The sequence below is a fragment of the Indicator indicator genome, chromosome 3 (assembly GCF_027791375.1).
Source record: "Indicator indicator isolate 239-I01 chromosome 3, UM_Iind_1.1, whole genome shotgun sequence".
NCBI classification, from domain to species: Eukaryota; Metazoa; Chordata; class Aves; order Piciformes; family Indicatoridae; genus Indicator; species Indicator indicator.
Genome location: NC_072012.1, coordinates 30,979,240 through 30,997,035, shown reverse-complemented (window position 1 = coordinate 30,997,035; position 17,796 = coordinate 30,979,240).

Sequence of the window (17,796 nt, the reverse complement as noted above, 5' to 3'; positions counted from 1 at the left end):
GCTGGATGGTCAAAGACTGAGAGGGAAAGGTGTCCAGTCAGGTCCATGAACACTTGTCCCTGCCTCATCTATGCTCATGCAAATGGGGCCTGGCCAAGGAACTGATGAACACACAGGCATAACCACTCTGGACATGGTCGCTTTTGCTGTCTGTTGGCTCTCTGTGCTGTAACACTGACAAGAAATTGGCTGCCTACATTGACACCTTCCCTGCACTGGAGTCTGCCCCTTCACACCTCCTGTGTCATAGTGCAGAAGAGATCTAGTTTCTTTGGAGAGTTTTAAATGAACAAATATTTAAGTCTTGGACTGTCGTATATATTTATATATTTTATATAATTTACCAGGTCTAGTGGAAGGTGCCCCTACCCATAGCAGGGAGATTGGAACTAGATGATCTTTAAGGTTCCTTCCAACCCAACCCATTCTATGATTTTTAGATTTATTGCTGAGAATTTCTTAGGAGAACAAAACTGGACAACAGTATTTGACACAGATAAGAAGTATTGGTTGCAGGATAACCCAGTTGTCCAGATTTCATGGTCTGGTTATACACCACTCCCTGCATATGACATGCTGTCATATATTATAAAAACCAGCCAGTCCATGGTGCTAATACTCACTGTTGGGCTTTAAAGCTAGGAAAAGATAGATCAACATAATATTCTGAAGCACAAAGATGACAGTTTCTAATGTATCACCTAAGAAGTGTGTTGCCTTGCACAAAACTTCCTAAGTCTAATCTCTAACTATAGCAATGTTACTGTTTGGATCATAAGGAGGAAAAAAAAAAAAAAAAGACGTAGACACTTGCAGAATTGTAAAAATTATTGGTTTTCATATGAGGTAAATTCTGTCTGTTCTGAGCAATAAAGTCCCATTTTCAGCTGAATTATAGTATTTTACAAATGCCATTAAAATGAATATGCTGAAAGCAGAGAAGTTGAAAGTACACACCATTGTGTACTTAAGTGATAAACAATTGTGACAAACCTGCCAAGGTCCAGCACTTCAGAATAGCTAAATAACATTCAGCAAAGCTGAAGCAATAAAGCCAAATGCTCTGTACCAATACTTCAAAGTTTATATGCATTTATGTCAACACACAGAGAACAGCTTCTCATCTGTAGTAATGAATTTACACAAAACATGCACTTGGGAAATCTACACTGGAAGCAAGAGGTGCTTTAAAAACAAGCATAAAAACGAGAACCTAAACCAAATTCTATTTGTCCACAGAGACTGAAAAGGTGACAGCTTTCACAGGATTATTAAATTAATGCATGATTCCAATTATTTTGCTGTTACTGTTTTATTCTCCATTGTTTTCCCTATCTCCCCTACTATCAGCATAGCAGGCAGGCCAGGAAGGCAAAGTGTTCTACACAAGGAGATAAGCTGGGCTGTGAAAGCATCATGTAAATCTGCATGTTTGCTTCTTTTCTGCATTGATGAGCTAGAGAGAGAGCTGTTAATTTTCCTTAGTTTCACAAAAAGGTGGATTTTTCCCTTTGATTACCTTTACTGAAGAGAAATCACCTTGTGATTATTTAGAAATAAATTCATCCTCCATACAACTAAGTGGTGGGAAATCTGTAAAGCCTTGCCTTTATAGTGATAACAGAGCATAGCACAGCATTGTCTTCAACACAAAGCTGTGCAAGTCTCCACTTGGTAGGTAGCTGGGAGAGTGCAAGATACAGTCACTGAACCAAGGAGCTGAAAACATGCAGCTGAGTTCAGCTGTCCCAGCACTGGCAGGCTGTGCTCTTTGGCAGCCCACTACTCCAGTTGTCTCCGCTTTGGTAATATACCATGATTTGAGTGGACAGGTGAAAAAAAGCACATATTTATTTTTTCATGAGAAAATAACAGGCTTGATGAATTAGCTGATGGCAGGCTTCAGGCAGTGTATCCTCCAAAGGATTCAGATGAGCTTACAGGTGTTCCCAAACACATTGCTAGGTAAGGTCAATTTTGAAGGGCCTCACAGGTAGTACTGTGAAAGCTAAGTAATATGAGAAAGTCCAGTTAAAATATAGGCAGAGCTGCTCACTATCAGTGCTATTATAGCCTGATTGCTAATTATGTATTTTACATGCTTGCTATGGGGCACAATAGGACACAGATCTTCTGGCACTTTATCTGTGCTCAGTGCAGTCTTCAACAAGATAGGACTTGATTTTTCCACATTCTCTGTCAAATGGTGATAACTGTACTTGCCCTCTTGCTTGCTGAGTGTTATGAATATCAATAGATGTCTGTGCAGTGATTTCAACATACAAGCCTGCTAGAAGCCCATTGTGAATGCCTGTTTCCAGGTAAAGGGACATTTAATTTTTATTTATGATGTTATCATCTCCCTTACAGATGTTCTGAAAATTGGGTCATGCAGCAATCTTGAAAACCTGTTTTACTGATTGTTCAGTAAACCTAAATGTATCTCTTTGGCCAGTAGTCAAAGACATGCAAGTGCTTTTCATACCATAGCCAGAACTACCTTTATTTAAAAAAAAAAACCCTAAACTTCCTAATGGGTTCAGGAACTCTTATTAAAATTTTACACGAAGAAGCAAGTGTCTGAACGTCTTTTGTCCATTGTGATCTTAAGTTAAGCATATTTTAAAATATAAAATGAAACCAACAATTTCTGTGAAGAAATACTGGAGGAGCTCTGGATGCTCTGGAGGAGCATTAGCTACTTGTGGTCTTCTCTAGGATGAAAACAAGAAAAAAACCCAACAAACATTAACATGAAGCTCTTGTCACACTGAGAAGTGTCTTTCAGCAAGAGAGGACAATTTTGAGAATAGCATTTAGGGAGGCTTTTAGAAGAGTACAATGGGGGAAAAAAGGGGACATCATCAGCCTACAAAGGTTTCAGTTCCATTTGACTAGCCCTTAAGTTATTGAAACTTCGTAATAATACGGGTGATTAGAAAACAGAAAAAGAAGCTTTACCATTTTGTTTGTTTTATTGTGTGAATAATGGTGTTTACTATGGTGCTCAGCTGCTCACTAAAGTTTAGTGCCTACAGAGCAGAAGAAACATTCAAACCCGGCGAAACAGGAACCGACGCGACTGTGAGCAACGAGGCAGCGGCAATGATAAGCGTGAGCGTTGTGCCTGTGTGCTAGTTGGAGGCGGACAGCGGTTCCGGGGCCCAGGGTAACCAAAAAATGAGCAGAGAAAAGCGGCAAAGCCGGCAGCTCTGGTTGAGAGATGGAGAGGCTGAGCAGAGGCTGAAGCGCGGCGCTGTCTGACCGCCGCAAGCCGGGCACGCGGGAGAGCTCTCGGGCGGCACCGGCAGCCCTGCCGGCGGCACAGGGGACCCCGCTGCTGGACGTCATCCGTGGCACCGTGCGCCGCAGTTCCAGCAGGCTGGAAGCGCGATTATCGCGCAGAAGCTTTGGCGGCCGCTTGTTTGGCTCTGCCAAAGTGATGGGCATTCGCCTCAGGACTAAACCTGCTGCTTCTTCAGCCAAAGTCCCAGTGATGTCTGAGGTATCCACCCAGACAGAACTAGTAACAGAGGAAACTTCAGTGCGGGCCATAGTCTGCAGTGACTGCCCAAATCCCTCTGCTGGGGGAAAGGTAAGTACTTGCTCAAGGTGTGCACAGGTGGATGACCTGTTACATCAAGTGCTTGAGTAACTAGGCTGCACAGAATTAGAGGAGCAAAAGCTGAGGTTGATAGATGGCTTTAGAACCAAATTCCAGCAACAGACACTGCTGAGGATGAAGCACCTTGGACCTTGGTATACCACAAGTGCAGGTCTCCTCCACAGTCTCCACCCTCCAGCACCTCAGCTAAAAACAGATTTGGAGTTTTAACTGCAGCAGACACACAGGAGCAAGGCCCACAACATGCAAATAAACCAACAGTGCAAGGCAGATACATCAAGAAGAAACAACATGTGCTCATAGTGGGAGACTCCCTGTTAAAAGGCACCAAAGGTTGACTTGATAGAGTCATGTGAGATATGCTGCCTTCCTGGAGTTAAGATCTAGGATGTTGCAAAGAGAAGCTGGAGCTCTGTGCCCAGCCAGGAAGTTACAATATCATAGGAATAACTGAAACTTGGTGGAATAACTGATACTTGGTGGGGCAACTCACACAACTGGAGGATCATGATAGATGGCTATAGGCTGTTTCACAAAGACAGGCAGGGTAGAATAGGTATTGAAGTTGCACTCTATATTAAAGAGAACATTGAAAGTAGTAAAGTCAACAATGGTAACTGAGGAAACCCTATTGAATGCCTCTGGGTCCAAATCAGAGGGGTCGTCTCCAAGGGAGACCTTACAGCAGGCATTTGTTAGTGACCCCTGAACCAAGATGACATGACAAACGAGGCAGTTCTTGAGTCACTTAAGGAAGCTTCAAGTCAACAAAACCTGGTTCTTATGGGAGACTTTAACTACCCAGACATTTGCTGGAAGAACAACACAGCAGTTAACTGTCATCCATCAGGTTTCTGAAATGCATAAAAGACTCCTTCTTCATATAGAAGTTAGATGTGCCAACCATGAATGAGGTGCTGCTGGACTTGCTGCTCACTAACCAAGAAAATCTGCTTTGTAATATCTTAGTTAGTGACAGCCTTGGCTGCAGTGATCACAATATTGTGGAATTTGGGATACTCCTGAGCATGCTAAAGGTTAGCTCCAAAACAAAGGGTTTATATTTCAGATGAGCAAACTTCAGCATATTGAGGGCTCAGTTGGAAGGGATCCTGTGGGAAGCTTCCATGGGGGATAAAGGACTGTGTGAGTGCTGGGAGATTTTTCAAGAACACTCTCATAGACAAACCCAGTTCAGTTCATCCCCTCTAAAGGCATGGGAAGACACCCTATTGGCTTAACTCTGAGTTTCCAGGTCTGCTCGGAACCAAAAGAGAAATGTACCAGAGATGGAAAAGTGGAACAATACCTATTGACAATTACAAGGCATTACCAGAGATGGAGTTAGGAAAGCAAAATCTCAGCTTGAACTGCAATTGGCCAGATGTCCAAAACTTCAAGAAAGGGTTTTTCATATATGTTAAAACCAAACAGAAACAGAGAGACTATAGGCCCACTATTAAACAGGAAAGGTGAACTAGTCACTTACAACAATGCTGAAAAGGCAGAGGTCCTCAACGCCGTCCTCACCTCTGTCTTTACCAGCACTGTCGGGTCCCAGGCTATGGGAACAAACATGCAGGTTGATGAAGACATAGACCTGCCTTCAGTGAAGGGACAGTCAGTGTGTCAACTATTACAGGACCTTGGGCCTTACAGATTGATGGGTCTGGATGCCATTCACCCAGGGGTGCTAAGAGAGCTGGCTGATGTTTCAAGGCCACTCTCCATAATCTATGAGAAGTTATGGAGATCAGGAGACATCCCTGAAGACTGGAAGAAGGTTACTGTCACCCCCATCTATAAGAAGGGTTCTGAGAAGAACCCAGGTAATTATAGACCCATTAGCCTCACTTCAGTCTCTGGGAAAGTCCCTGGGAACTTCGGGGGACTGTCACCAGTGAGCTGAAGCATGTAACTGAGAACAGCTGGCTTGGATTCACCAGGGGCAAATCATGCTTGACAAACCTGATTGCCTTTGGTGACAAAATGACTTGCTTGGTCAATGCAGGGTGAACAGTTGACATTATCTACCTGGACTTCTCCAATGCTTTTGGCACGGCCCCCCACAACCTTCTTCTAGAGAAACTGACATGTTATGGCCTAGATAGGTGGTCTGTGTGGTGGGTGAGGAACTGGCTGACAGACCATAACCAGAGGATGGTAGTTAATAGTTCTTTCTCAGTCTGGCAGCCAGTCACAAGTGGGATCCTCCAGGGATTTATATTGGGCCCAATGCTGTTTAATATCTTCATAAGTGATCTGGATGCTGGGGTCAAGAGCACCCTATGAAGTCTGCAGACAACACCAAAATGAGTGGGAACGTTGACTCTCCAGAAGGGAGAGCCATGCTCCAGGAAGATCTGGACAGGATGAATAAGAGGGTGTGATGGTTTGAAACTGTCTTTTTAATTTTTTCCTTGCAAAGTTCAAAACAGAGAAAGTGAAAGAGTGTAAATAAGTCACTATTGGGTGTAAGAAAGCAAAATAACGATTGTTCTAAACACTTCCATTGGATAGATAGAAATGTTTAAGAACCATTACCCAAAACAAAGTAGGCACTCTGCACATTCTGTGTTCTGCAGTCGGGGCAGTTGCTGGGCTGTCTGGCTGCTGTTTCTTCTTCTCTTCTGGCTGAAGATAACACGTACTGACCTTGGCAGCTAAGTTAACAACTTTCTGCTTAACTAACCCTGCTTCTCTGTCCAGGGGATTCTGGGGGGAAACTCCTGGGAGAGAGAGAGGCCCCTTTGGGAGGGTCCCCTTGGGGGGAAGCAAAGGGAGATCGGTTGTGCTTTTCTGGTTTGATTGTATATATTTGTGAATGTTGTGAATTTTGTATATTTGTACATATTCATTGCGTTTCTCTGCTTGTAAATATAGCCTTCATTTGCTTCCAGACTGGGCTAGCCTGGTTACTTGTTGGTGGGGGGGGAATTTCAGCTCACACTGACACATCTTTTTATTTTTGGTGCCCAACGTGGGGCTCGATTGTTTGTATGATTTATTCCTGCTCAGATCAGGAAGCAAAATGAAGCTGTTTTGGATTTTGAGTCATTCTATTTCATCTGTTATCGGTGCAATTGTCTACAGATGGGCCATTTCTTGCATGATAGACAAGATTGTGAGATATCTGGCATATAAATCATTTCTTTGGGTTAAGAACAAGTTACTAAATGTTGTTGGATTCTGTTGTGGTTTTATTGGTCTTAGAAGATATGGTAACTCAACTATGAATCTGCTAGCAGACACATTTGAGTTTGTTACTCCTCTTACAACTACAGAGGGTCTTTGGAACCAGTGGTACCCTAGATATCTTGTGCTAGCCTTAATTTTGTTGTTTCTTGGAATAATCATATGGCTACTGATAGCACTGTGTCAAGAAAGACATAAGGCTACTCACTCTTCCGACCTGCGTAGATGTAAGAGGAAATATAGAAAAGCTCAGAGAGGTTCGGAATTGGTTTCTGATTCTGATTACGGTGACCAGGAAATCACAGTTCAGGTTTGTGAGAAAGATGCCGACAGCCTTGACTCAGAGCCAGCAGCAGTAGCTGTGGGACCTTTGCCAGAATCTGAGATAACAGAAATGGCTGCACAGGCAGACATAGTTACACAGACGGACTCGGCGACACAGACAGACTCGATTACACAAGCTGACAGGGGTGCACAGGCAGACAGGGCTACACAGACACAGTTGCACAGAGAGAAATGGATGCACAGACAGACATAGTTACACAGAGAGAAATGGTCGCGCAGACAGACATAGCTGTGCAGGCAGACGCCATTAACGAGGCACAGTCTCCTCCTCCTCCCTCTGCTGCCCAGATGGACACAGCAGTGGCTGCAGGATCTCAAAGCACACCTCCTGCCAACCCTGCACAGACTCCCTCTGCTCCTGCTAACCCTGCACAGTGGGCTAACAGGAACCTTATGAAGTTCAATGGGGACACCTTTAGAAGAATCTTTGTCATTGAAACTTTCCTTTTTTTCACCAGTAACAATCTCTAATGCTTTTGATATAAGAATATATCAGAAGGGTGGCTGTAAAAAATCCAAACAAATGTCCATCTTCCCCAGTTTCTTGTCTCTGAAAAAAGCTAATAACAGATGACCATGAAAAGAATGACAGACCAGGAGAAGCGTATAGACAAGCTTTTCAGAATAGCCTGTGCTTAGGGCGTTTCTCAGACAATGCTTTCAGAATTGTCTTTACTAGGTGTCAGCTGAGCCCATGTGTTCATGGACTGCAACCCCTGACTGCACTGCACTATGCTCATTTTAACTTAATCCTCATAAGATTAAGTTGTCATCTCTCAGTAAATGTTTATTCACCAGTCATCTGCTTGCAATATGACATAATGTAAGGGATTCTTGGAATCTGCTGATTCTCTAAGGTAATTCAGTGTTAAGCATTTGTACAAGTTCTAGATAGATCACAGCAGGGCCAGATTAATGTAAAGGAGTGTTGATGTATGCTTGGCATTTCAAAAATGAAGAATCTTGTATAAAGTGTTGAAAAGCCAATACTGCAGAAAAAAAATAGAGCTTAATATTTATTTATCTATTAGTAAAATCAAAAGGAGTCGATCTGCTCTTTATCCATTTGGTTTATGTATTTTATCATTTACTTGCTGACTTTGTAGAAGAGTGGTCTTGAAAACTAAGGTCAAAGTCAGCACTCCTAAGAAAATAATTGAGAAGTGTGGGCCTTTTCTTTTGTGTCCCTGTAACCATTTTGGGACCTCAGCACAATGTAGTAAAAATAAGCATTCAGAGGTATACGTTAGCAATAAAAGATTGTTGTTCTCTTCTACATTGCCTATTAATCTCCTCATGAAGGATTTGGTGCTGCTTCTGCTGTAGCAAAGAGCAGAATTGGTCCCAAAAGATTTAATCTACTTTTTCTTTTCTTGTTGTTTTGCTGTGTGATCCAGGTACATCTCTGGAGATGGAACTACTGGAAAAAACAAATATTAGATTTTAGATAAATTTATTCTCTATCCTGCTCATGTAAATCTAAACTGTTGAGATTAGGTAAATTATAAGAAACTTATGTTCTTGGTAATGGACATAAAATGCTATTTATCAGTCTCTGTGGAGCCAAAATGAGGTGCAGTGCCAAAAAGGGTGTAAATATTGCCATTTGTAGTGTCATTAAAATGGAAATTAAGGAATCAATCATAGTTTGTTGTGCAAGTCATAATTTATGTTAAGCTTGTGGTACTGTAGATACTGCAGATTCAGGTTTGACAGTCTGAAGATGATAACACACCATTTTTTATCACATATTGTCAGACTATGATGCTATAAGTGGAATTTGCAAGGCCTGTTATAAGGTGTGATGAAATACAGATGTACCCTAGATGTACACTGATCTCTTATTTCATCATTAAATAGCAAACTTGGCCATTTGGGATAGTTGCTTTTATAGGTCATCATAATATTGCAGAACATTCTAGTAATTGATTGAGTAGCACAACAGTGATCTGTTTCACATGGTTAATTCTTTTCCTCATCCTCTCACACAAGCAGTATCAAATTTTTGATGGCTGATATTTTAAGTATACATCCAACTGCCAACACCATTCAAAACCCAGTTGAAGAATGTGCCTTGCCTTTGGATTACATGAACACGGACTGAAAATTCGGCTGGACAAGAGCATGAGAATGAAATAAGTGGCAAACTACAGAATTTTATGACTGCACTTGTGATTACACCTTGTACCTAGAAGGTTTGATCAAACATGGATAAAAATGTTAGGCTTCTCATTAAAGCAAAAACACATGGGAAAACAAATGAGAATAGAGAGGTATGAAAATTTAATTACATTTCTTTTCCAAATCATCACTTTCATTATGACTACGGAGTCTTTTCATTTAGAATCCTTCTTCAGTAGTGCTGATATTTTGGAAAAAAATAACCCCAAAATACTTTTGCCCTCCTCTGATGTTCAAGCACCTGCTGCATAATTTCATGTTATCTCCTATAGTAAGATGAGAAAGATGTTGAAAGAGTTTAATAGAAGACAAGTTTAATTTTTTCTCTGACTGTCAGAAACCTTCCAATTTCCTTAAATGTGTTAGTGGGAACATTCTAGGCATAACTCACTTTTGACTTGTGCTTATCCTCTAGCTTATTTTTTAAATGTTTTTTATTTACTTTCCTCATGTATTTATAAGACAGCAATAAATTACCTTCTCAGGGTTCAATTTGCCATGCTTACTTGGATTATTCTCACAAAGAACAGAAATGCAGTTCTATATTCTTTCTCCATGTCTCTTCTGGTTTGACCTCATCTTTCTTTAATGTAGGACATCAGACAAGTTCTATCTGTTGTAGGCAAGGCTTTAGCAATGCCTTGTACAATGGGACAAATATCATCAGGTTTACTCTTCTACTAGAAACTTCTATTCTAAAACATCACAGAGTCACTTTTACATTACTTTGGCCACATCAAATAGGTTACCGAGTTATTACTGGCTTCAAAATCACATCATCCACATCTGCTGTTTCTACACAAAGAACTCCCAAATTATTGTTGGCTTTCCTGTGAGCTCAGAGATGATGTTGCTAGTTAATTTTACACTGTTTCATTACCTTATATTTTCTACTCGTTTAATCATGTCTTTCTCTTTGTACGATACTTCAGCATTCCCTATCTTGATGCTACTTTCAGTGTTATGCCAGGGATGGATTTCATGAGCATGAACTTCAGTATTTTATGGTCAATAATGTAAACAATAGCTCCTGATGAACTGCACTGCTTACCTCGTTCTCCCTATGTCTCCCTTCAGCTCTGCTCATTTTCATGTACTGTTTGTGCTCTCCCCCAGTGTGACAGTACCCTGAATCAGCCTCAGCATTGATATGATGTAGGCAAGAGCTTCATGTTGCAAACTGCTCAGCTTTAATTACAGTATGAATAATTCACTTCCAAAACAGAGAAAACACAATATAACTAGGCAAGACAGAGTAGTAAAAAAGGTCGAGTTGATATTTTCCTCCTGCCCACTTGGCCCTTGCAGAAACTCTTTCTGTGTTTACCCTCAGTTAGTTCAATGATTTCTGAGCTGCAGCAAATTGCCCAGTCTGACTTGGAAGCTCTTTTTGCTCTCTTTGACACCTACCTGCATTATCCTGTCCTTACAGGAACATTTCTTTGCTTGAACTCCATCTTCTAGCCCTCTTTATTGTTTCTCTTCTTCCTTGGCCTGTCACTCACAGCAGTCTCTAAAAGCTGCTGAACTTCAGACATGTTTATTTGCCTCTAAAAGAAGGGATAAGTCTGTTCTTTCCAGGAGCATTTCACCTATTCACTCTTTCAACAGACTATGACATAAATGAAGAACAAATAATTAAAATAAATAATGTACTGTTTACAGTGTGTTCCTTACGATTCCTTTATCAATCTCTATGTTTTCCATCTTAATTAACATTTACATATTTACAGAAGAACATAAAAATGCTTATGGAATTCCAGATGCACAAGATGAACTTCATTCAGTTTGGTCAAAGACTATCAAAGAACACTTCCAGGTCAGTCTTGCACTTAACCTCAGCTGCTTCTAAGTGTTCATTTATCCCTACTTCCAAGTCAATTCTCCAGCTTGCTATGTTGGAATTTTAACTGAGAGGCTTGAAACTGGCCAGATAATTTTCCTAAATATAGGTACTTCATTTGCTATCTTCAGTTATGGAGTAGAGCTTGCTAAAATATTTGCTATGGGATTTGCAAATTCAGTACCAATTCTTTGGAAATTATCTCTCTACCCAGCCGATGTTCTCTAAGTTTTTCTCTACTGCAGTTGTGACATAGTCTAGTTTTAAATATGCATTCTTATTTTCTGATTTCATTTTGCACTAGTTTTCTGCATCATCAGTCTTGGAAACTAATCAGGGTAGCTTACACCAACATTATTTGACTCTTTACCTATTTAATATTATTATTGTCCCTGTTCCATAATAATTTATTTATTTGGCTGGACAAATCTTTCTGCTTTCTTTCAGAAAGATGAACTCAGGTTGGGTTTTTTTTAGTCATTACCACAGCAAATTTTGCCTCACTTGGTGTTCAGCATAGAAATGTCTGTGCTTTTTTCCTATTCTCTTTGTATTTTCAGTATCCTTCTTGCATTTAGCCTTCTTTTCCCCCAAATATTCTAGTGGATCAGATAGCTCTTCATCCAAGGTTTTCCACTCATGGGGGAATAGGTTCCTGATCATGTTAGCTTCTTTGATCTGTCAGGTTTTACAATGAAATTTCTTTAACTTTTTAAGACTTGATTATTCAGTCTTAGCTACAGACCTCTGTTCTTATTCGATTTTACTTGAGCAGAAATGACCTATCACTTCTTAATCCAAGACAGTGTTCTACAGTGGTCATCTAAATTGTCTTATTTCTTGATAAAATCAAGTCTAAATGGCATCCTTTTACTTGTTTCAGTGACTCTGTAATGAAAAAAATATGACAACTATCACACCCAGGAAAATGTTTTCCAAGCTTTTTCTCCTAATGTGCTCTGTGGAACAATTCTGGGTAATAATTCTTTCTCTAATACCATTACAGATTTCCTATCCATATCCAAAATACACCAAGAGATTTTCTGCCAGACTGCTGGCATCAGTTCAGGGGAAGCTATTTTACCATCTTTGTTTTATGTCCTTGTAAAAAGTATTTTTCAGGAAATAAAATGTAAAATAATTTTATTCCCACTTAAGGAACTTTTGCCCACGTGGAATTCTTTATTTGGTTTTGTGACACTATATGGAACTTGGACTAGCTCCAGCCTCTGCATCCCCGGGCAAAAAAATTAATTTTAGGTCCATCTTAGGTATCCCATGTCTGAAATAAGCTGCTACAGTGGGAGCAGAGGATGTGTCCTTTATCTCAAGGATTATGATGGACAGATACCTGTTTTCTCTCATGTTACTGGAGTAACATGCCAACTTAAGGGTCAATGCAGTAATAATGACAATAATAATAATAATCAATAATAATATTGAGGGATAACCTCCCATCCTGAGCTGTGCAAATCTTAAGATTTTGGTAAGGGGTTGTGAAAAGAATAGATGCAGAAATTTCTTTTATATTTTCATAAACCAAGAACAATTCTGTATATGACTATTTAATGAGTGGGAAGACCAGAATGCACTTGGGAGTGAGTGGGAGAGAAAATAAATGTAAATATCATTGAAGTTTATATTGCTGATTGCCTGGTATTGAGGACTAACAGCCTGTGATGCAGTATTTGTCTCTCATCTAATTAAAGATGAATCAAAACAAAAAAAACCCATTTTCTTAGTCATCCAAAAACATTATTTTTACAGCAAATTACTTTCCTTTGGAGTGGAGTTTTGCCATTAATTTACCTTATGGTGAAGTTATATCAGAGGTTTAAGTCGATCTAAGTTTGCCCTACTATCAAAGGGCTGACCCCTACCCATACCTTCTAAAACCCAACAACATACCATCAGCTCTTAACTTATGGTTTCATTAGTGCCAGTGCATTGTGGGTGGACCTTATCCAGCTGAAATATCATTTGCTTAGTAAGTTATGATTAATTCTCAGGTCCCTGATTGGTTTTATCTTGTGCCTACTTGCATGCTAGGGCCAGCAGCTCCCAGCTGGCACCTGGGGAAAGGTGTAGATTAGCTTAATCAGATCTTCCAAATGACTTTTCAGAAAATAATTGCACGAAAATGGGCTGTACCTCTTCTGTACTCTTCTGCTTAGCTATCAGGTCCAATCTTGTATGCTATAAACATATGCAAATACAGTGCACACTGAAGGTTATATTTACCTGTGATTGTGCTGCTTTAAAGGAAGAGTGTCTACCACCAAACTTTGTGAAGATACAGAGAGTTTACATACTATAGCATCAATAATTCATGAAGATACTACTAGGCACCAGTTTGCAGTTGAAAAATTTAGAGAGGACATTCTGGGATGCTTTTGTCTTCATGCTGTTTTATGCCATCTTAATGTCGGTTCATAAAGCAAAATACTCTGAGGTATATGACCATCACCTCCTGCTAAAATATGTGGTTTGCAAGACATATATTCTCTGCACCAGGAAAGAATTCAAGTAAAAAATATGGACAGCAATAATTTAAGACATTCTTCTGACTTTTGTTGCCAAAGAAGGAGATCGAAGGCAGAAATTTGTTTTCTGGACCTTATAGAGAGCATTGCAAATTGAATGTTTTCTGGAACAGCTGTTGGCTGATCCAAGAGGTTGCTCTTAGCCTTAAATTATTCAGTTCTTTTCTGTACCAGTTGCTTTCTCTACCTGTTAGGTGGTGGGAAGAAGAATGTCTCCAAAGACAGGGATAGTTTTCTTTCTTCACTGGTTCTGTTTAGAAAAGTTTTCCTGTGGCAAAGAGGAAGAAATTTATGAGCCAAGCATCACCAGTATAAAGGACTGTATAAGTCTAGATCTTATATGATCGATTCTTACTTACACTGAAATATTTCACACTTAGGATTGTTTGTTGCTTGCCATAGTTCTGCTACCATGAAGCACAGTTGTATTCTGTCCTCTATTTAATTACATGTTGAAGGGAAAGTTCTTGCAGCCTGTAAAGGAGGTTATACCCACTGCTAGGAACAAATGAGGGGACCTGTAAGCAACGACTTTCCTTCTGCTGCCAGGGATTAGATTTAGCAATGAATATATATGTAAAGATCTTGTATGACCAGTGTTCATGCTTAAATGGCTCCCTGCCCATCCTTTCAATTTAGTGACCTCATTAAGCAAACTCTCTGTCAAGTAGCACAGTAGTTTAGCATTGACACAGTGTGGAGAGCTGTGCTGCAAATATGCATGCAGGTGTTACCAGGGATTTGTGCAGTATGTGGCCACTACGAGATGGTGCCAGTGGATCTTCAGTAGCTATTTTCTAAATAGCCATTGCAACTAGAAAAATACCTTTCTCTAACTGCTCTCTGCATTTATTTAAGTGGGTCTGTCTGGCACAGATTGTTTCTTCTTAACTGGAATATTGAACAGAGGTATCAGAGAAATTTGATTTAGAGAGGTATACCTGTGAGTATATCACAGAGAGAATGATTACCCATTGGAATGGGCTGCCCAGGGAGGTGGAGTTGCCGACCCTGGAGATGTTCAAGAGAAGACTTGATGAGGCACTTGGTGCCATGGTCTAGTTGATTGGATAGGGCTGGGTGATAAGTTAGACTGGATGATCTTGGAGGACTCTTCCAACCTGGTTGATTCTATGATTCTATGAGTAAACTTAATTTTTATGAGTGCCTCAGGAGAGTGTAGCACACACATGAAACTGAGCTGAGATGCCCTGGTTTGACTGGGATGGCCTCAGTGCTTTGAGAGCTCTGAGCAAGCCATTCTAGTGCTGGGTTATTTTCATTTCACTTTGGATACAAGCAGGTTACTGTTTGAAATGTTGTTTGCAATAATACAGTGAAATCTCTTTCATGCGTGCATAAACTCCTCCTTGTTGTTCTGGAATTGCTGGTGCTTGAAATGCAGAGAGGGATGTACCTTCCTGTTACTGCAAAAGAACTAGCAGACTTTATTATAGGAATCCGAGGCACTTCACAGTTAATTAGTATCAAGAATTGCACACAGATCAATAAAGCAGACATTTTGTTAGAACTATCAATTTTTTTTTCAACTGGTTGAGCAAGCCGGAAGTCTGCACTGTCTTATTGGTATCCTGGTTGATCCAGTCACCACTATAATACAATACCTGAGAGTCTGTGGGGACATTCATGCCTCAAGCATTTGTCATCTTTAGAGCAGTTTCTGTTTAGTGAGGCTGGAGGTTCCCTCTGTCTGACCCTGCAAGCAGTGAGGGGATGTGGAAAGAAATGAACTAAAGATTTACTGTTGCTCTAGCAAGCCAAAGCAACAATGAAAAATAATGCAGAACGGGTAGCTGGAGCTGCCTGATAACTCATACAGATTCATGGAGGGACTGGAGCCAACGAATTTAATCTCTTGGTTCGTGGGTGGTGAGGAGCAGAGCCAGGACAGCATGCAGTGTCATGCAATGTGGCAAGAGAAGGAAGAAGAGAAGGAGTATTAATCTGAAAGCTGTTTTTGTTTTTGAAAATAGGCTGGATTTGTTTGTTTGTTTGGATTTTCTTGCTTTGTTTTTTGAAATAGGATTTACATCTTCTGAGTGTCTGGCCAGGCTGAGAGGATAGGTTATGTTATTATGACCCAGCTGCCAGATGTGAATGTACAAACTCAGCTCAGATGGGTGAAGATAATTTTGTAAGCCATGTTGCTCTCTTCCCTGTGTAGCTCTGTATTTTGCCTTTGTTTTGGAAGTACAGTCTTCAGTCACACACACACGCACATGCACAAAGACTTCAGAGCAAAAAGTCGATTCATCTGAAAAAGGGGAGAAAACTAACTGCTACCAGTCTCAAATTTGCTAACCATTGCATTTCCTCCTCTCTTTCCTGGATGAAGGTCAGGTGAAAGATACCCTCCAGGCACAAGGGAAGTGGCAGAGGACACAGTCTCAAGCTGCACCAGGGGAAGTTTAGGCTCGAAGTGAGGAGAAAGTTCTTCATGGAGAGGGTTGTTAGACGTTGGGATGTGTTGCCCAGGGAGATGGTGGAGTCACCATCCCTGGAGGTTTTCAAGTGGGGATTGGATGTAGCACTTGGTGACATGGTTTAGTAGTCGTGAGGTCTTAGGTGACAGGTTGGACTTTGATGATCCTTGAGGTCTTTTCCAACCTCATTGATTCTGTGATTCTGTGAAAAACTCCAGGCTGCCAAGATTCAAATCTGTGGTGTCACCCTGAGCATACACAGATGCTCAGAGAAGGCAAGTCTCCTCAAATTCAACTGGATCCCTTCTCTTTCTTTGTAGCCATAAGCACAGAGAAGCCAACCTCAATGGGATGATTTATGTTAAAGACGCTCTAGGGGCCCTAAAGTGGATTAACAATTTGAAGAAAGTCACAAAAGATGAGTTGTGTGAACAAACACAACTTGACTCTTGCTCCAGTGCTACCTCTGTGCTGACAAGGAGAAATCTCATAATTTTTATACCTAGGAAAGAGGAATGCTATAAAACATTTAAGCATGGAGTCCAAAAAAAAAAAAAAAAAAGAAAAAAGAAAAAAAATAATAGCCACAGATATTGTGATCCTGAACTTAGAGTTGAAGAATAAGGAGAGAGCTTGATGTTTTAGAGGGGGATTCACAAAAATCTCCCTGAGTAAGGAACAAATAAATGGGTACATGCAAGAAGGAGCTGGCTGCCAAGCAGGCTGTGAAATTTTCAGTACATCCGCTTACCAAGGTCTACTGGGAATAATTACTCACTAAAATGTCCAGGTCACTGTCTGTTCCAAAGGTGACACTGGAATGAGGAAGATATTGGCATCTGCTTTTCTTATTCCTTCCTTGTACTCTGAAGTCATTAGGTCAAACAGTGTGTCTCCACCTCTGTCATGACTATGAAGAAGATAGTAGTCACCATACCTCTCTGTGCTGAGACCAAGAGTGTCTTCTTAAAAAAAATTGAATGGAATAAGTGATGGAGGGGAATCATGGAGGTGGAAAGACAAGATTTTGCCTTCTCAGCCTGAAGAGTTGCTTGGCTAACCAGCTGTGCCTATACAAACGTACTGCTAATCCTGCAGAGGTAAACAGTGCTAAAAACCAAATTATGTCTCAGCCACTGCAGGCTTCCTTCAGAGGTGTGGGAAAGAGTCAGTTCCAGACAGTAACTCATCCAAAGTATTTTGGACATCTCCTGTACACAGCTGTCTCTGAGATGCAAAACTCCTGTGTGAGGTATTTGATTTGTTTCTCAACAGGACTCCTTGAATATCCTTCTGAGACTATAAATACCTGGAAAAAAACATGACCAATTTTGACCTGATACATTTAGACAACAAGTGCTTTCAGGATGAAATAGAACATTTTGCCAGAAAAACATCCTTGTAATCAAAGTACTTCAGACTTGAAAAAAAAAAATCAGCTTTAAATTTTTTTATTGTAAACCAAACTATTCATAATCAATTACTTAATTTAATCAATTAAAATTCCAGATTGTATTGATAAAAGCATAAAGCTGATTTTCTTTATGGTTTTCCCCAGGAAACTAATCTGCTTTCCAAACTTCCTATCATGGGATAAATTATATTCTTATCTACATCCAC